Genomic DNA, 20,453 nt, shown 5'->3' on the forward strand with positions numbered 1-20,453 from the left:
TTTGCCAAATTTAATAATTCTGTCAGGTCCGTAGGTGCAGGTATTGTTTTGGGGTCAAAATTTGAACTCTTGCTCATTGATGGAAGAAGGTGCAATGTTTGATGGGAGCCATTTCATAGTGTTCTGTAGTATTTGACAGGAGTGATTCCACTTTGGTCCATAGCGGTTTGCAGTGGTCGATTTGCCCTGGGTGGGAGCAATTTTTCACAAGTATTTGGTCATTTTATGTTGTCAAATCTATGCCCTATTCAATCTTTGGTTGTAAAATCCTAGCCCTATTGTAATAAGCATTGTTTGGTTGCTGCAGGTTTGCGTTGTGTTTCCTTTGCTCATGATTACATCCTTTGAAAGGTATGCAACAATGTTGGATATTATGCTCCTCTCCTTCAAAATAAATGTTATTTTCTTCCTTTTTTGGGCATTTCGTCCCATACATATGGCTGACAATATTGCTGTTTGAGCATTCCATTAGGTTTTCTTTTGTTGGAAGTTAAATCTTAGGTGGGTGTAGTAAAATGGAAATCAAAATATGTAAGATAGTTGTCCTATAAGATAGTTCTAAATGATGAATATGCAATCGATTTGCAAGGGTAGAGCTATTGGGAGGTAGATACTCACTTGAGTTGAAACCTATCTGACTCCACATCTCTCTTTATTAGACCACTTTATTCACTGCATCCCAAGAAAACAAAAGGAAATCTTCATTGTGTTTTGAGAAAACAAAAGGAGGGTGGGAGCACAAATGGCCAACCTTTGTAGTTACTGATTGATCCTGTTGTTCATTTTTGTTGCAGCTATGTTGTTTGGTTGGACAATGGGAAGGGACCATGATGTGTGTTTTAATCTTTCATATGTAGTATGACCTTTCTTCGAAAAATTAGTTCTAAACGATTTTCCTGAAAGCCAGAGATATGATAGTTAGCTAGCCAGAGATATGATAGTTAGCTAGTTTTCCTGCAACACATCATTAAGCCTTATTATAGTTTCATACCCTGAGAAATGTGACGAGGCCCTAGACTACAATTTATTAGTCATTTGTCAAATATCTTGGTACAGGAAAGGTCGAATGCAACAAGATGAGAGACACTTCTTTTAGGGGGTAGGACACACAGTGGCTTGGCTGTTCTATGTCCGCAAACACCTTCTTTGTTTATGTCAAAAGGTTGATTAAACTATCTTTAATGGAGTTGAAATGGCTGTGCTTTCACACCCTTGTACCTAAAAGTAATGAAATGTAATGTCCCCTTTTTAGACTACCCTAAATCTTGCCCTAAAATCACAAACTCCATTCAGATAAGAACTCTTAAGATCATTGGCAATATAAACTTACCATTTAAAATGCCTTTTAACAAGGTAAACCCTCATGTAAGTCTTGCCACCATACACACACATATCAATTTTTTCCATTAGGGCTAGTAATCACACATATAAGTACAAAATTATATAATTATCGTAAGTCAATAGATAGGTCATATAACATCTTTGTTCATTTTTAATATTCAATCACAATAGAGTTTGAATATGGGAGCATGATAAGTTTGGCTTGAAGCAATCTTCTCACCAAGTCCAAGAGGAGACACTCACCTTCTCGGCCCCAAGTGGTAGGCCCATGGGACATTGAGCATGAGTTATCTATCTGGTGGGATGCTTATATTTGAACTCCCTTTTTGAATTTTCTTACTCATTCTCTTATGATAGAGCATTGTAGGTTGGTCCAAAGCCCTCACACTAGCCCATGAGAGGACAATTACCCTTTTGGCCCCAAGCAAGCACGATGGAAATCTGTCAGGGGGTGGTATACTTAGTGGGGTGCTTGAATTTGCAGTCCTTATTCATGTCTCCTTTGTCATCTTCCAAATTCAAACATTGGTGGAGGTTGGAAATGAATTTGCAATATGGTGCCTGGAAATCCTCCTAAGCCCAATAGCAGACAATAATCGGCTGTTTTTCCATGTTCATAAATAAATGCATGTAAATTAAGTAATGGTTTGTTAGTGATGTAATGAAAATTCTACTTGAAAGGTAGTTGTTGGTAGTTGCTGGTAGTTGGCAGTCTTAGCCAACCACGAAGTAGTATCTATGGTAATCATTTTGTGTATGTGGAACCAGTTCCAATTTTGTATGCATTGCATGTGGTAATAAATGGAATATCTCTCTAAGACTATATTGTGTTGCCAATTATTCTGTTCCGTTATTATTTGTTGTGTACTGCAAATGATATCTATGTTTAGTCTGCATAGTAATTAATCTAGTACCCTACAAGAGTTATACATAAACACCCACCCTCTTGGCCCCAAGTGGTAGGCACATTGGGAATCCATCACAGGATAGTCTACCTAAATTGTCATCTCTGTCTGCTTCTCCTCATCCATTTTCTTTATCATCTCCATTTCCATGTCCATGTACACAACCATCTATCCATGACAGTGATAATGGGCACAGTAAATGGGGTCACTTGAAGGAGCAGAGGATTCAGATGGGCAATAATTGTATTGAAATCAACTGCTCATTCTCTCGATTCAATGCAATTACAATTTGGTTTCATGTCCATTCTTTTTCACTTCTTGGGTCAGGAACAACATGACATAAATTCATCTCTTGACCATCGTTAGAAAAAATAAAACAAATATTTGCATTCTACCAAATCAGTCGCAACTTGTACATTGCATAAGTAATAGAGTTTTAGATTGGAGGAAGGAGTCATAATAATAACAAGAAGGGTGCCTTGGAAATTACAATACAACTCTTGTTTCTGTCCCATGCTCATGTGAGGAGCTATAGAAATACATGGCTGGCATCTCTTTCTCTTTACTCTCTTCCCCCTACAACAGAAATTTGAACCCCCCACCTGCAACTTCCCCTGTTCATGGAAGCTCTACTGAATTCAAAAAAATGCAATCATGATGCCATATTTTTAGTCTATTCACTTGACGCCATATTCGTCAGCCATTGATTTGACCTTAGAGGGCTACACTGTCTGAAAGACTCTTTCAAGGTAAAAAGCATCAATATATGGTCTATATTTTGCATATGTACTTAAATTGAATCTTTTTTAATGATGGTGTTTTGGAGGTGCCTTGTCTTGTAGATTGGTTAAAAATTGGGCTGGACTTGTGGGCTACAATTGCTGAGATAGAGTAAGCTATTTAATCGTCCAAACTCCAAAAGATAAATTCTATTTCAATGCATCTGTTTATTCATGTTGTATTCTACTATGAAACAAATCAATTATGACCAAGAGAACCTAAATATATTTGATGGATCATTCAGATATACAACTAAGAGTATCTATATGAAAGAATGTCTTCTAGCTTGGAATGACTTGAACACTAACTTGATTACATAGAGATATCATTATTTGTGTCTAATACCAATCATAAGATACAGCTGCAACTAGGGAGGAAATTAGCACAACCAACTCTAGCAAGATGTAAAATGTTGGATTCTAGATTCTTTATACTTTTCTAGCAAAGATTATTAAGCATCATCACTCTCGTGAGTTAAAAAGTCAAACAATGCCCCAACATAGACATATATGGTAAAACAGCTTTCATCAGATATTTCTTTCATATTTTCACCTAAGAATATGACAAAACTATTGAACCTAAAGCAAGTACTAAATTTAGTACTTATTAAGCTATTTTTATTGATTGGTTCTGATAAGTGAAAACTATAGAGAGTTGTTTGGGTCCTAGTTACATATCAAGGAGTCAGAGCAGACAACTTCCAAGAAATTGCCAAAATAAGTTTATTAATAATAGATAGAATGCTTTCTGAGTATAAAAAGTGCAAGCTGCACTTGATTGCTACCAATCATTACTCCTTCCCTTGTTGGTCTAAATGTAATAATTCCACACATATGCTTTAAACAATGTTCTCTTGTAAGTTTTAATTCTATTTGTTTCCTTTTCTAGCCATATATTTCTTTCATATTTTCTGTCATATTGCTGATTCATTGTTTTTGGTCAAATTTTGTTGACAATTTTCTATTGTAGCATATTCTCAAACTATTGAAGCATATATGCATTAGGACTTTTCTCCACTATTTCATCTCCTTAATGGATCTTATGTGCTTCCATAGTCAATAATAGGTTTTGTACTACATTAGCTACACTAATAATATATATATATATATCTATCTATGTATATATATATATATATATATATATATATATATATATATATATATATATATATATATATATATATATATATATATCTATGTATATATATATATATATATATATATATATATATATTTTTTTTTTTTGATTACGCCAAATAGTAACTCCATCATGTGGATGTAGGTCATTCAATGGATTTTATTGATGATATTGAAGTTCAAGGAGCCATAGTTAGGAAGATCAAGGTCATGTGAATGCTTGTTGTTTTACTTGTCACAATTGTAGTACTCATAATTACATCTTCCCAAGAGGCTAGAAAACATAGGCGTAAGCGAAGAAGAGTTGCCTATCCTTTTTATAAGAGTATTATCCATTCCAATAACACAAATTGCCATGACCAAATGTGCACAAGTAGAGTAGCCTTCTTTTGCTTGGTCAAAATTCTAAGACAAAAAAGGAGCATCCAAGATACGACTAAGATAACATTGGATGAACAAGTAGTGATGTTCCTCCACACCCTTGGCTAGAATCTAAGGATTTGAAAGTTTGGCCATAACTTTGGTCACTCAGAAGAGATAGTGAGTTGACACTTACACAAGGTCTTGAAGGCTATCTTAGGGCTTCATAACTATTATCATTTACCTCCTCTTGCAACCAATCCTAAAATTGCTGGGAAAGACCATTTTGTTCCATATTTCAAGGTAAATTTCCTAGTGGCATGTATTTCGTTGGTACAAACTTAAGTATATTAATTTATATTTGATAATAATATTTCATGTTAGAAGATTGTATTGGTGGGATTGATGGAGCCCAGTTGCCTGATATTGTCGATGTGGACATCCAAGAAAAATATTGCGACAGAAAAGGCAATTTATCACAAAATACTTTGGGTATTTGTTCATTTGACTATAAGTTTCAATATATTCTTGTTGTTTGGGAAGGGTCTGCTATAGATAGTCGGATGCTTGCTTCAGCTTTGTCTAGAGTAGATCCACTTGTGGTTCGTCTTGGTATTAGTTCATATTTTATATGATAATATTGTCATTATATTAAATCAAAATTTGTATGATCTATTTTAACTATAATTTTATTTCTATTTCTATTGGCAAATTCTATTTAGTTGATGCCGAGTATCCAAATGTCCCAGGATTTCTTGCCCCTTATTGGTGTACGAGTTACCACCTAAAAGATTTTTGTAGAGAAAACTCGATCACCACTCCTGAAGAGTTATTTAACCATCGACACTCCTCTCTTAGGAATGCGATAGAGCGGACATTTGATATCTTTAAGCAATGTTTTCCTATCTTGAAGCATGTGACATCCTATAGTATATTTTCCCAAGCAAAGATTGTCTTGGCATGTGGCATACTACACAACTTCATTACCATGGAGGATGGTGCTCCATCCGAAGTGAATATTGAAGAGGATGATGATCGTGTTGGAATAAATGTGCCAATTTTTGAGACTTATGGAATGAATGAAAGAGATAGAGATGATTGGGGGAAATTTTGAGATGAAATAGCTCAAAGAATGTGGGAAGACTATGACTCTTGAACTTAGATGTATTGCAAAACATGAACATTTATTTGCACTTTGTAGTAATTAGGAATTGCACTTTTTAGTATATGGGTATTGCACTCTTCAACAAGTTTTGTTGTGGTAATATTAGTTTTAACATTTTAGAGTTTTTCTAGTATATAGCTCATCATATAGCAGTTATGAGGTTTTTATAATTTATGTACTTGGTATTTCTATGAATATGGCATTGTGGCTTTGGTACATGTCTAGTACAATATGACTTTTTATGAACATTTGTTATGATTGATCTCATTTATTTTGAGATTTTTGATTGCAATGGGAACTTCATGGTTATTATGAAGGGTTAATTCACATGAGATACATCTCTTCTGCATTTTATCATATGATTTAAATAACTTCATCAAACTTTTCCTTTTTCCTATGATGAGTGTTCAAACCCTATTTTGAGGCTAATGTATTGTTATAGAGCATGCGTATGATGCTAAAAATGGGTTGGTGAATTGTCTTGACAGATCTGACATTCTTGAATGTCCCTACATCTTTACAACAAATCTCTTTGTATATACTCACTTGTCAGCACAAACTTCAGAAGCAATTGTGGTCTTCCACACTAGACGAACAACACAAGACTCGACTCCTACATGCATTGGCAGTGATCTTCTCCATTCACATTCCCCTCTATTTGAAGCATTTTATTGAACAATTATTCTTGAGGCATTTCATCAAATGGTTTACTACCATATACACATCTTAAAATCATTGCGCTTCATGAGATGTTATCACAATTTGCATATCCCCTGCCAAAGCCTTTTTCCATGCACCAAGGATGCCCACACAAACTTCTCTAAGGCATTATTTGAACACATTGTGTATTTTTAACCATGCATGCAACTTGTTGCATTGGTGTTTCATGTGCTTCACATACTAAGGTGCCACAGGTTTGAGAAGGTATTAGTTTGTTTCATTCCTATCATCTCTCTTGCTTGATCTGTCTGAAGCATTCAATCTTTAAAGTATGTAATCTGTCCTTTTGAAGTGATGAAAAGTCTCTGAGTAATTTCGTAGAATCAATATCATGTACCTAGGCTCTGCACTTTGCATTCAGGATTTGGGAATTTTTTCATATGATTGTCATGCTTCCTGAGCAGTTCATGTACCAACCTTTGGAGTGACATTACCATGGAAGAATCTTGCTTTGGAGTTTGGCTTGACAGATAGAAAAAAGCATTTGAGTGAAAATAATTCCAAGAATAACCATATGTGCATGTTACTGGCAAATAAATCTGTTTTGACAAAAGTAAAAACATCATTCTTTCCAATGATGGTGTGAATAATCATTTATTGATTCTAAGACATTCATCCTTCATTTATAGTTTATTGTCAAGGATTTTACAACAGCCACAACTACTACATCAATACTTTTTCATTCCCATTCCACATGCTTTATGTTGATAATTAAAATGTAGTTTCAACTGGACTTTCTATCATTAATATGTTATATTTTATGGTTATAACTTGGTTATGCTTTGCAAACTCTAATAACATCCATAACATTATGCCTTGGAACTTATTTGTGCAATAGATATCCATTGCTCCTTGCATTCAGACTTTAGGTTAAAGTCAACATTTCAATTTCTACAACATTTTTTGTAGTTTCCAATCAAGGATATGCTACATTTCATGTTGTGTACATAATCATTTTATGCAAAGTGAATTTCTTTTTTTCCCTAAAATATAAAACTGGAAGTGTTCTTGTATAAGCTTCCATTAGTTGCTTGAACACTAAAGTTTCAATGATAGATGTAGAGTGCAACCAGCCAAGATAGGCTAAATACTCCGCATTCTAGAATTTGTACAAAATATTTGACAAAAATTGAAGCTGATTTCAAGAAAAACATTTCAACAGTTCTATTTAAAACATATTATGCAATCTTGCATTCCGTGTGACCAAATCATTTTGAGGCATTCTATCAACCAACTTGCCTACTTTGTATGTTCTCTACTTTTGTATTTCTATCCAACAATTCACCTGCTTTGTATGTGTTCTAGCTGGATATTTGTAGGTGTAGCATCTGATCTAGCAATGCCCAAACAAGACATCTTGAATAAAGTATTCCATCCAGCAACAATGTTATTGTAATTGATTATGTTAAACTTAAACTATGTCAAAAGCATGAGGGAGAATCACAAGATTATGTTGTAAGACCATTTCATTTCAGTGTGTGAGGTGTATGTAGGACCAGTTCAGTTTATTTCATTGTCATGTTGGTGTATTTCCAAGGCTATATATTGGATGTGATAGTTGCTAAGAGTTATGTTAGATGCTGATTGTTTTTTGGAAGTTTTGCAGCTACACATTGATAACTACAAATGTCATTCACCAATATTTTAATAAGAATGGATGAGGAGTTATGTGTGATTGCGGTTGCTACTTCGGCTGAAAATGCTAAAGTGGTGTGGACAACAGAGATGGAATGGAAATTGCTAGATTTTCTATGTGAGTAGATTCAATTGGGAAGACAAGGTGATGCGGGCTTTAAAAAAGAAGCTTGGACAACATTACAAAAGAAGTTCAATGACGATATGCATATGGATCTTAGAAAGGTTAACTTTAAAAATAAGCTAAAAAAGTGGAAGCAAGGTTTCAGAATCATGAAAGAGTTGCAAAACATGAGTGGTTTTGCATGGAATGAGACAACTCAATATGTGGACGCTAAGGATAGTGTATGGGATGAGTTTCTAAAGATAATCTTTTGTAGACAATATTTTTATATCAGTAAAATATCTCTCAATCAATTGTTACAAAAGACATCTAATTCCTTCATTTTTCCATCATGTAGAGAACTTGCTTAAAAAATGCTTGAGTGTAAAAGAGGCAACCTTTCCTCTACTTCAATTAGTTAGCAATCATTTTTGGGAACAACATAGCTAAAGGAAATGCAGTAGCAACAACTACAGAGATTGAAGATGGGCAGCTTTTTGAAGAGGTTGTTGATCTTGACGATGATGGGAGCTTCAATATGCCTATGGATGGGAGCTCTAATACTCCTTATTTTGATGAAGAGTTTCTTCAATCAAACAATTCTACTACATCCATAAAACAAAATCCTTATACGGCAATAGCAAGGAGGCAAAACAGGAAGAAGCCAAGCATGGCTACTTGTTTGGATGTCATATGTGAGAGTATCCAAAACATAGATCGGGGCATGACTAGGGCTCACAATATAAATGCTGATAAAAAGGAAATCAAGCAAGATATATCAAGTGCATATGCTGCCCTCAGGAGCATGCCTCAACTTAATAGGGAAACTTTGATTATGGCATATGACTATTTTACTTCTGAACCTACAAAAGCTTGGGGGTTCATAGAGATGATTGTAGAGGAGAGGGAAGAATACGTTAGATTTAAGTTCGGAGGAGTTTTTTGATAAATTACAATCTTTTATGAACTTGTAATTTTTTTAAAGACTGTATGAACTTACAATCTTTTTTCAAGCAATGGACAAATTGTTCATGTTTATCACAATTGGATGGGATGTAAAGCACTATCAACTTTGTTGGATTTTTTATGTTCCTAAAATGGATGAACAATACATGTTGTTTACCTTCATTTTTTTTGGCATAACTATTTATAGTTCCACTTAATTATGTTTTATGGCTTACTTGCAATAGTTGTTTGTATGTGTTTATAGTTCCATTGATTACATTCATCTTTTGAATGTATTGACTTGCTTAATGATGTTCAATGCTGATGTGATTTATGGTTGTATGTACCTAATTGTTGGGTTCCCCTCTCTCTATCACAATAGCCTAGAATAACCCTTTTATGTTGTATGCACTACTTTATGTACCATCTTAAGTTGTGAATACTTGTGACTTGTCGATTATTTGTGGTCTTAGATAAATTATGCAAACCTTTGGAAGTGTAGTTGCATTCTGGCTAGTGCATATTGCTTATGCAATTTTTATAATGAATTTTAAAACTTATTAGCTCTTGGTTCATCTAATCTTATTATATTTATTCATCATTTATATAGGGTTGTTGGCTTTGGATACTTTGTTGTTGTGTCACTGTAGTGCGGGGATTGTATAAATGGAGACGTCACGCATGTAGCGTAATTGTGGGCATAATTTTTTATGTTGTCCAAATAGTAGAAAGGTTGTTACTAACTTTTTTAATGTTTATTCTATATGTACTAAATTATTGTAGCAAGCTCTTATGTAGTTTTGGAATGTAGGGGGACAATGGCTGCAATTTCTTTCAGTAGGCCAATGATGGCCCATCTACATCAACTACATCTAACTATATAGCAGATGAAATGAATGATTGCAAGTTGTGCAACATTTGAGATATTGCTGCCAAGGAGATTGCTTCTATGGAAAAATTTGAAATCATGTTTGCATGATGTGTTCTAATTGCTATAATCATAGTATTGGTTATGGTGGTCTGGGACCAAATGTGTAAATATGGTTAAAAGACAAATATGAGATGTAAATTTTATTATGACTGTGTACACTTGATTGTGGACAAGTTTTAGTTATAACATGTCCATTTTGTTGTTTTGAACTTAATTATGATCAGGGATACTATTTGATTTACGCTTTTGTATATAAATGGTAAATATATTTTACTAGTTTCACAATTATTCATTGCATATAACATTTTCATGATGTTATCTATTTTTTAAAAGAAAGTTGAAATTATTTAAATTTGTAATTAACTTCAATGAATAAAACAAAAAAAAAAAACATTCTTCTTTACAATTATCGAAAAAAAAAAAATAGTTATAACATGTCCATTTTGTTGTTTTGAACTTAATTATGATCGGGGATACTATTTGATTTACGATTTTGTATATAAATGGTAAATATATTTTACTAGTTTCACGATTATTTATTGTGTATAACATTTTCATGATGTTATCTATTTTTTAAAAGAAAGTTGAAATTATTTAAATTTGTAATTAAATTCAATGAATAAAACAAAAATAAAAATACATTCTTCTTTACATTCTTCATAGTAAAGTTTGAAAATGCTAAAGATAGGAAGACTATTATGTGTGATAACAGTTTTTTATGGTAGGACAGATATCCACTTATGGCCAAACCGTGGCATATGGGTTTTGATCCGCTTATAGAATCCTTTAATAGGGTTTCTATTTGGGTCCAGCTTCCGAATCTCCTAATGCATCTATGACTAGATTCTATTGTTGAAACTATTGGGGATGCTATCAATGATTTTTTATATGTGGACTCAGACAATTCAGATATTTTCCATTCGACGTGTGCACAAATTCTTGTAGAGATGGATGTTTCAAAGGGCCTTCCGAAGAAGATTTGTTTGGAATCCTTGAGGGGTTCCTAGATTCAAATGCTAGATTACGAAGGTATCCCTTTTCACTGTAGAAAATGTCAGATGACAGGTCACATTGCTCCTCGTTATGTTGTTGTGAAGACCAAATCAAGGTGACCACCTTCTTGGTGGTTAGGGGCCTCTTCTAAGTACTATATGGTGCTTAAGTCCATGGATGCACCCCAGGAACCTATGGATGACTCTTCCCCTATGGGTGCTGCTAGTGATCATTCGATGCCAATGGTAGTGGAGGAAATTCAAACTTTAGGTCTGGACCTTGTTCCCTCTCCATTCCCTACCCTTGTATTAGATGCTCTTCCTAGTCTTGTTGGGGCCTGGTCATCTACAAGCTCTCCTAGGGAGATTGTTGTTGCTTCTACTTCCCCTGGGTTCCACTGTTCAGCTTCTTCTGGGGATTGGGTTACTGAGGAAACAAAGGTGGAGGATGGTTGGATTGCGCTAAAAAAAAAGAAAACTAAGCCCCCTACTCCTTTAGAAAAGAACCTCTGGTCATGCAAGGGAGGCTCTAAATCAAAGGGAAAATTTTGAGCTCCCTTGTAGTGACTAGTTTTTTTGGAGGTTGATCTTTGTTTGGTTTTTAGCCTCCTAGCTAGATGTTTGGTTTTGGCTGGTGATAGGATTTTCTATCATCATGGGTACCCTTTGTTAGGGGGGTGATCGATTTCTCTTTTATCTATTGTTCTTTTGCATCTGTGCTTATTGAAAATCTTTAGACTTGTATAGAGTTTTAGGCACCCTTCAAAACCTATTTTTCTTAATCAAAAACATATTCCCAAACAAATTCCAAGTGAACCAAATGAGATTGGAATACATATTTTCCATTCCCATACCCATTCCCATTTTCCATTATAATCTTCAATTTGTATTCCTGCAACCAAGCTGGCCCTTAGGGAAGCCACTAATTTTAAAGAGGCTTTTAATCTCTACTCTGCTATTTCAGGACAATTAATAAATTGGGAGAAAAGCTATATTTTCTTTATCAATACTCAAGATCATAGACATATGCTTCCTTTCTTGAGACTTACCTAGGTCTTCCATTGGGGTCAAAGCCCCTTGCTTCCTTTTGGGTTTCATTGGTGGATAAATTTAATGCTAAAAATGTTGGTTGGAAAGGAAATCTTTCAAGTTAGGTTGGCAAGGTTCTTCTTCTCAAAAGTCGCCTTCAAAATTTGTCAATGTATGCTATGACTTTGTTTAAAATTCAAGATAAACATGTTGATAGTATTGAGAGGATTCAGAGGACTTTTCTATGGATTGGTATAGAAGATAGAAGGATATTTCCTTTAGTAGCTTGGAATCTTGTCTACCAACCAAAATGCATGGGGGCCTAGAGATCAGGCCTATTAGGCTTATGAACAAAGTTCTCTTGGCTAAGTAGGGTTGGAGAGATTTTGAAGATGGTAAGGGATGGAGCCTTATTTGGAAACAGAAATATATTTTTCATTCCCCTTCTATTCATGATTTTGTATCTTTGCCTCCTATTCTCAATGTATCTTCCATTTGGAAGTCTGTTCAGGATACTAAGGACATCATGGCTTTAGATAGGAGATGGAAAGTGGGGAATGACAAGATGGTGAAGTTTTGGGAGGATTTCTAGTTGCTAATTGTTCATGTGGATTCTTTCTTTGTTAAGCAATAGGTTATTGAAAAATGGAATAATTCTTTTGATCTTTTTATCAACGACAATTGGAGGAATGGTAGCTAGGTGATTTTGAATTTTTTTGACCAAGATTGGCTACCATTCAGAAGACTCTGAACTCTGTTAGCATCAAAGATAGTCATCACGATTCTTTGATTTGGACCCTTCATCTCAATGGTTATTCAAGGTTTCTTCATTTTTCATTGTTTTTGATTAGATAAATAGGTTTTATAGGGATCCTAAAACCCAATAGTTAAAACATATAAGGTTGATAATAAGCGTGAAGCCTAGCCAAAAAAGTATAAGTTTAGAGGCTGATAATAAGCATAAAGCCTAGCCAAAAATTAAAGTTCTGAGAAAAGACCAGGAAAAAAGACAAGTATTACCATGACCTAAAGCTAGAACAAAATCCAAAAGACATAGAAAAACAAAAGAACAGGCGAGAATTATTCCTCGGTCTTTCACTCTAGCTCTTGCATAACCTGAGCAGCCTCAAAGGCCAGTTGATTCTCCTCCACTTCCAACTATTGCGCCCTTTGGTCCCCCTGGCCTTGATTAGGAATGGTGTTGTCCTTTGTAGAGGTGTCCTCCATTCTGGCTTCTTCCTTGTCTTTTTGTTCCTCATCATCTTGCATTTCTCTATCTTTGAACCAGCCCATAAGAGAGATGATGTTGTTGTTAATGGAGCTTAACAAAGAGAATATCTGATTCACAAGGTTGTGATTGTAGTTCTCGAGGTTGTGCATCCTTCTTTCTGCTAGACTAAGCCTGTCAGCCGAATCCATCCTCCTATTAGCATCAATCCCATTCCTTGTTGCCTCAATATGTCTCACCTATTCTTTGACCTCCTCCAGCTCCTAGAAAAGCCATTTGATTGATCTAAAATTATCAATCATACTGTTACGAGCATTATTCAAAAGGTTCATCCCTGTCTCCCTAGCTCTGTCTGAAATAGCCACTATCACCGGGTCAATGAGTTCTTCCAGCCACGGTTCATCTTGATTTTCCATGAGGATTTGGGGATTCATGGCTTCCCTAAAGATGCCCATCTTCGAAGTCCTGATATTAAAGTTTTTCCAAGCATTACTCCTATCATTGACCTGCACTTCCCCTTTCGTATTTCCTGCATTCTCCTCTTTTTGCTCCTTAGGTTGGGCTTGGAGGTGGACAGGAGATAGGGGTAGCACTGACACCTCCTCAAACTGAGAGCACACTTCCTCCAAATTCTCCCTCTTGCGTTTCTTCCTTTTTCCTTGTTAAGGCTGATAATTCTTCTCCAATTTGGGCAAAAGCCTGGACTAAGCCTCATTCCAAATTATTTATTCATTTTTTCTAGATAGCCATACAAAATAAGAATTTGACTATTGATAACTTGAACAATAAGGGCTTTCAAATCATTAGTAGTTGTTTTCTTTCTAAAATGGAAAGTGAATCTATGAACCACTTGTTTCTTCATTGCCAATATAGCCATGATATTTGGAAGATTGTCTTGGAGTATTGGTCCTTATTAAGGAGAATTTTATTGTTTCAAAGGGAGATAGTCATAATTTTGATATCAATTTTCCTCAAACTAGTCGACAAATCCACATTTCTTCTTTAATCATTGATGGCTCCAATTGGAGTTCTCCAATTGACTGGATGAATGCTAATTTAAATGGGGCTGCAAAAGGCAACCCTGACAAAGCTAGTTATAGTGGGGTTCTTAAAGATTGTTATGGCAGATTTATTTGTGCCACTATGGTGCCTCTTGGTGAAATTGCTAGTCATTTGGCTAAAGCGTTTGGAGCCCTCTATACAGTTAAACTTGTTGAGAAATTAGCTTTGTACAAACTTTTGGTTGGAGCCCTCTATATGGTTAAACTTGTTGAGAAATTAGGTTTTACTAACTTTTGGTTGGAAGGAGTTTAATGAAAGTTTTAAAAAAATTAAAAAAGGTTCACATTTCCCATAACTTTAGGGAAACCAATGATGTGTCTGATAACATTATCATGTGGATGGATGATGCATGTCTCACTTTGACCCTTGAGGTGATTATCAATTATGATATGACAAATGCTACTTTTGGGAGGATTTTTTTCATATTTTTTCATATTAATGATGAGCCTCAAAAATAATGCTATTAAGTGATTGGGCTGGATTATGCACTGAGCCATTATTACCATTTTCGTTTTGTATAGGTGGTGGGTTTATTTGAAGGTTGTCTATATTTTTGTATCTTATTGTTTCTTTCAGACCTTTCTTTGAAGACCTCGGTTTTCTTTGTGTGAATTTCAGTATGGCCGATGAGCCAAAGAAATAAGATCTTGATAATTATAGACCTTGGAAGGAGAAGGAGGAGGTCTGGGAGCAATTAAAAAAAGGAAAAAATTCCTTCTATCTAGATAGGATTCATGGTTTCAATTGCCATGTCATAGAGGTTTTCTTTAAGAGCTATAATGTGGACAAGGTTACACATTATGGGGTCACTGTGACTACTAATGTTGATTTTATAACTGAAATCATGGGCCTACCAAAGTCTGGGATGAATTTCTTCAAGGAAAGGAAAATCTTTGAAGCTAGTATTAAGCATTTTCCTAAAACTAAGGTAGAGGAGGAAAGGCTTGTGAAGGTGGAGGACTATTATGAAATCAACTAGATAAAGGGTATTTGACAGGAAGTTGTGACCATAATTATGGCTTGCTTCATGCTGGATGGGTGTTACTGGAGGGTACACAATTATCATTGTGTTCTTCTTCATCATTTTTGTGATAAGAAAAGGATTTATTTTCCTTTTTATTCTATGCTTCATGGACTTAATGTGAACCGTAAAAAGCCTAAAAGGCCTATTCCACATAAAGGTCTTATCATGTTAATTGTAGAGTATTGTAAGGCTAGGTCTCCTTCAACCTTTGTCCAATCTTTGAAGGGTGAGAGAAAGGTAGAAGGAAATATTTATGAGTGCCTTTGGAAATAAGGGTAGGAAGGCTCTCCCCCCTTAGAAAGATAAGAAGAATAAATATGAGATGGAGAGTGATTCTAAGATTGATTAAGGTAAAAATAGGTTTTAAGCTGACCTGAAACCCCTTTGATCAAGATACAAAAGATATTAAAAGTTTCCATGTTGTCTCTATCAGGACCAAAAAAAAAAAGTTGAGGGGACCCAAAACTCCAAACATCACATTACAAAAGATATTCAAAGAAGACTAGAACATCCCCAACGGGGCCAACAATCATGAAAAATAACAAAATAAGTCATTGAGTCTCAGATATGACTTCCGCCATGGTTACTCCTAGAGGGTGGATCCCCCATAGTTACTCCCAAAGGGTGGAACAATGGCTTTCACTTCAAAATTGTCCCATAGAGAAGCATGCACTAGGAAGGGATTGGAACTCACACTTCTTTTTATAGAGGAACTCATTAACAAGGGATTGCACCTTGCAGTTCTCTCTCATAGAGAGAACTCATTAACAATATGCATGTGATTACTGAAGCTATGGCTCTCTCAGCAAGAGCATCATTCTCCACAATATCAAGCTTATCTCAAACGTAACAAAACTTCACTCTAAGAAGTGACTTGGTGAGAATGTCCCTTGTCAGCTCCTTTTTAGAAATATAATTGAGTTGAATTGCATTTTGTTGAACTATATCTCTCAAGTAATGATATTTTATTTCCACATATTTGGTTCAATCATGGCAAAAAGATTAATTGAAAGCTTACCACAACTTTGGTTATCACAAAGAATTACTGTAGGTTCCAAAGGATGCCCAAACAATCGCACAAGAAATTTATGAAGCCACACAAGCTCTCTTGTAGCCACACAAGATCCAACATATTATGCTTTAGTTGTACTCTATGCAACCCATTATTGTTTCCTATTGCACTGGGAAATCATAGCCAAACCTAGGCAAAAACAATATGTTGAAATGCTCTTCCTATCAGGTACAAAATCAACCTAATCTGAGTCAAAGAATCCGTATAAGTTCAATTCTACATAAGAAAAATATTTTAAACCATATCCCACTATACCACAAACATAATCTCAACATGTGTTTGGCTTCTACAAGATGAATATGTCTTGGTTCACACATGAACTGACTTAAAGTGTTAACAACATAACATATATTAAACCTTGTATTAACCAAATTCATAAAAAGACTAATTAACTTCCATTGCACAACATGATCAACTAAATCTAAAGAGGTTGTAACATCATGTAACTTTTTGTAATACCCACCCATAGTTCACTTTCTAGTTTATGTAGTTGTACTCTTTTAAACTGGTTTTCATGTGTGTATCAATTTAATTAGTATTATTGAAATTTTATCATATGACATCACACTATGGATACATTTATATTATGAGACTTTTCTTATATAATATGTTTTCATTGGTTGATTACAAATGTTGTCATGATGTAGATACTTTTCATACTTTAATTTAATGATTGCAATTGTTATCATGTACATGCATGGTTTTATTAGTTATTAAATTCATACTTGCATATGTGTGGTTATATGTATGTTTTACTTTTTTGATTGACATGTTTGCATGGTTGAGGGAGAGACTCGTAGTCACCTACGTGAAAGATCTACATGATGGATCACTCCCCTTCATTTCTTATTATATATGAATATATGTATTTTTATGATCATCTCTTACGTAAGATTTTAGATACTAGACATTGACTTCCTTGAATTGCCAAGATGATCATGTCCTATTGTAATAACTTTATGGTAATGAAGAGAGATAATCAGGTCTGATCACAACCTAAACCTCAAATTATCTTGAAATAGTGGACAAGTATTGGGTTGACTACCTATCAGAGTATGACAAGTGACATAAATTCAATAGTATTTTCTCGTTAAATTTATTTTTACATTGTTGGATTTGGTTGACTTTCTTTCTTTTGGTTTGTTATGTGTTGTAGTATTTAATATAAGATTATATTTATTATGAGATTTAATTAAATATTTATGTTTAGGTAAAAACATTGGGTGATTTATTTAATTATAGAATGGGGAAATTTAAATGCAATATCAAAAATTTAAATTTAAATGCGTAGTTATTTTAATGAGTAATATAGTGTATATTACCTATTAATAGCATATCACAAATATTAATTTATAATACAACAAAAGATATTTTTTTATGAGATTGTAAATTGTAAGTATATAAAGTTAAACAAAAAAAAATCAAAATATTATTAAATGAGACATTTTGGAAAATTAAAGTCAAATTTCATCAAACAAGATATTCTAGGAAAAAAAAAAGTCAATAACGAAATAAATGAAATGATTATTCTATGCATAGTTATTTTAATGAGTATTATCGTGTATATTACCTATTAATAGCATATCACAAATATTAATTTATAATATAACAAAAGATATTTTTTAATGAGATTCTAAGTTGTAAGTATATAAAGTTAAACATAAAAAATTAAAATATTATTAAATGAGACACTTTGGAAAATTAAAGTCAAATTTCATCAAATGGGATATTCTAGGAAAAAAAAGTTCAATAACGGAATAAAGGAAATGATTATTCTATGAAAGTTATCCACTTAGGTTTGAGGAGAGAAAAAAATTGCAAGGAGAATTTTCTTAGAACTGGGCTTGAAGATCAAGAAGAGTCTTCAAGTCAATAAATCATTAGATTTTGGACTTGGAATTTTTGTTGTCATAGATTTTCAATTGGTGGTTTGAGGCAAGATTCTTTTTGTTGTTAGTCCCTATATAGGCAATGAACTAATGTTCTCGGATGCATCTGATAATTGATTTTTGTAATCAAAACCAATGAAGTTCCAAGGTTTAAAAATCAATTTATTTTTCAATTAATTTTTTTTATTGACTAATAATAATTTTAGCAAGGGTCTGTTTGATTTTTTTCACCAAAATTTCTAAAAAATAAAAGTACGAAAGTTTCTTCCACATTCTTTCTGGCAACTAAAAACTAAGTACAATAACTGAATAAATGCTTCCTCAAAAACATTAGAAGGCTCCAAAACTATATTGGAAAGTATCTTTCGAAGCAATTGCGTCCATCAAATTACCATCATAGTTCCTTTTTGATACCATGGCATCCTTAGGACCTTCAATGATGACAATGAAGATAGAGCTAAAGTTACCCACAAATTCCTGTTGGCAAATGTTGTCAATTGGTTCAAGCTCAAAATACCATTTAACAAAACACACATCCTCTTTCATCCCTCTATCACTTGTAGAGTGGTTTCATACCCATTAACCCCTCTATGTTGGTGTTGAGAATACTATAACAATGATCAGTGCAATCAATCGATGTGAGTTTTTTTTAGGCCAAGAAACTTGACCTGGTGAAGAGGGAAAAGAAACATAGTGAACAAAGTCATGACCTCTAGCATTCCCTCCACTCTTTCACATACCAAAAAAGTTGGGCTACCTTTTTTTCAATCAAAAGAAGTCATTCAGAAAATCCTACAAGTGTGTGCAGAGGCTATACTAGGAATATTAATAGAGCCTTGCCACTTTAAGTTGTCTATTTGTTTTTGTTTTCTTCACCTTTTTCACAACTTCAAGAGAGGCTAGGATCATTCTGCTTGCAACAACACTATTAGTCTATTGTATTGTCACAAGTGCAACTTTTTCTTCTATTGTAGTAGAATCCATAAATTCTCAATATATATGCTATTTAAATTGACAATTTATTTTTAAAAATATTTGATATAGTCTAGATAATTGATGGGCTTCAAGAGAATTTTTCCCAACATTTTCATTAAGTAATATCAACCTAATTTATCTTCAGTAATCAATGGCTTCTTTTTAGATATTGGATCTTACATGGTGTTAATTGAAAATGTGCACAAAAGTTGAGAGAGATTTGTTACTTAAATTTGTGTAAAATATTGGATGGTGGCCCAAATTCCATATATACAAAATAAGACTATTAAATAACAACCTCAAGTTATATGTAAAATATTACAATAGTGCTATCAGTAATAGAAAATGACAACAATCTTGGATTTCGTAAAAATATATTACAAAAGCAGTGGAAAAGGTGTTAGGGGAAGCTGTTTCATGAGCTAGTTATTCAGGTAGAACAAAGGTATTTCAAGAATGAATGACCATCATGAAATTAATGGGTGAAGTAAGTGATGAAAAAATTATAGACAATTATTTTTGTTATTAGTTTAATTGTTTTAGATATAAGTATTAGAGTATCTATATAAAATAAATATTAGGGCCTCCATGGACTCATCCAATAAAGCAACTAACTTGCTCTACATAGAAGTCTACACTTTTGTTGGAATTTGAGTCTATAAAATTTAGATTCATTCAAATTTATATTAATTAAACATAATAATAATAAATATGATTTATTTGGGTTCCAAATCATCACTAAAAGTTGCTACCATTTCTTCTTCAATAAAAAATAAAAAATAACAAACTATTTGAAATATTGACAACGTGTATTTTTTTGCCTTTTTTCTCAATATTATTATTTTACATTGTTTTACAATATTTAGCTTATCTTACTTATTTAGTTTTACACAAAAATTAATTTAAATTAATATTTTTTCTTATATGACATTATTGTTGTCAAGGAGCATGAAATCAAATCATGAACATTAATCTATCTTCCATCTTCAACAAAAGGTAGGGACTCCAGCTCCCCTAAAGCTCTTGTCAAGGTTTTGAAATCTAGAAAATTTTGTTTTCATTGTGTTTGTTAAGATTTTGATAGACTTGATTGCAAGTTTTCATTTATGTAATTTAGTTTGTAAAATTTGAAGAAATTAGTTTGAGATTTTATTGTATGAA

Source organism: Cupressus sempervirens, chromosome 9 (assembly GCF_028749045.1).
Source record: "Cupressus sempervirens isolate cs-2001-9-10 chromosome 9, ASM2874904v1, whole genome shotgun sequence".
Lineage (NCBI taxonomy): Eukaryota > Viridiplantae > Streptophyta > Pinopsida > Cupressales > Cupressaceae > Cupressus > Cupressus sempervirens.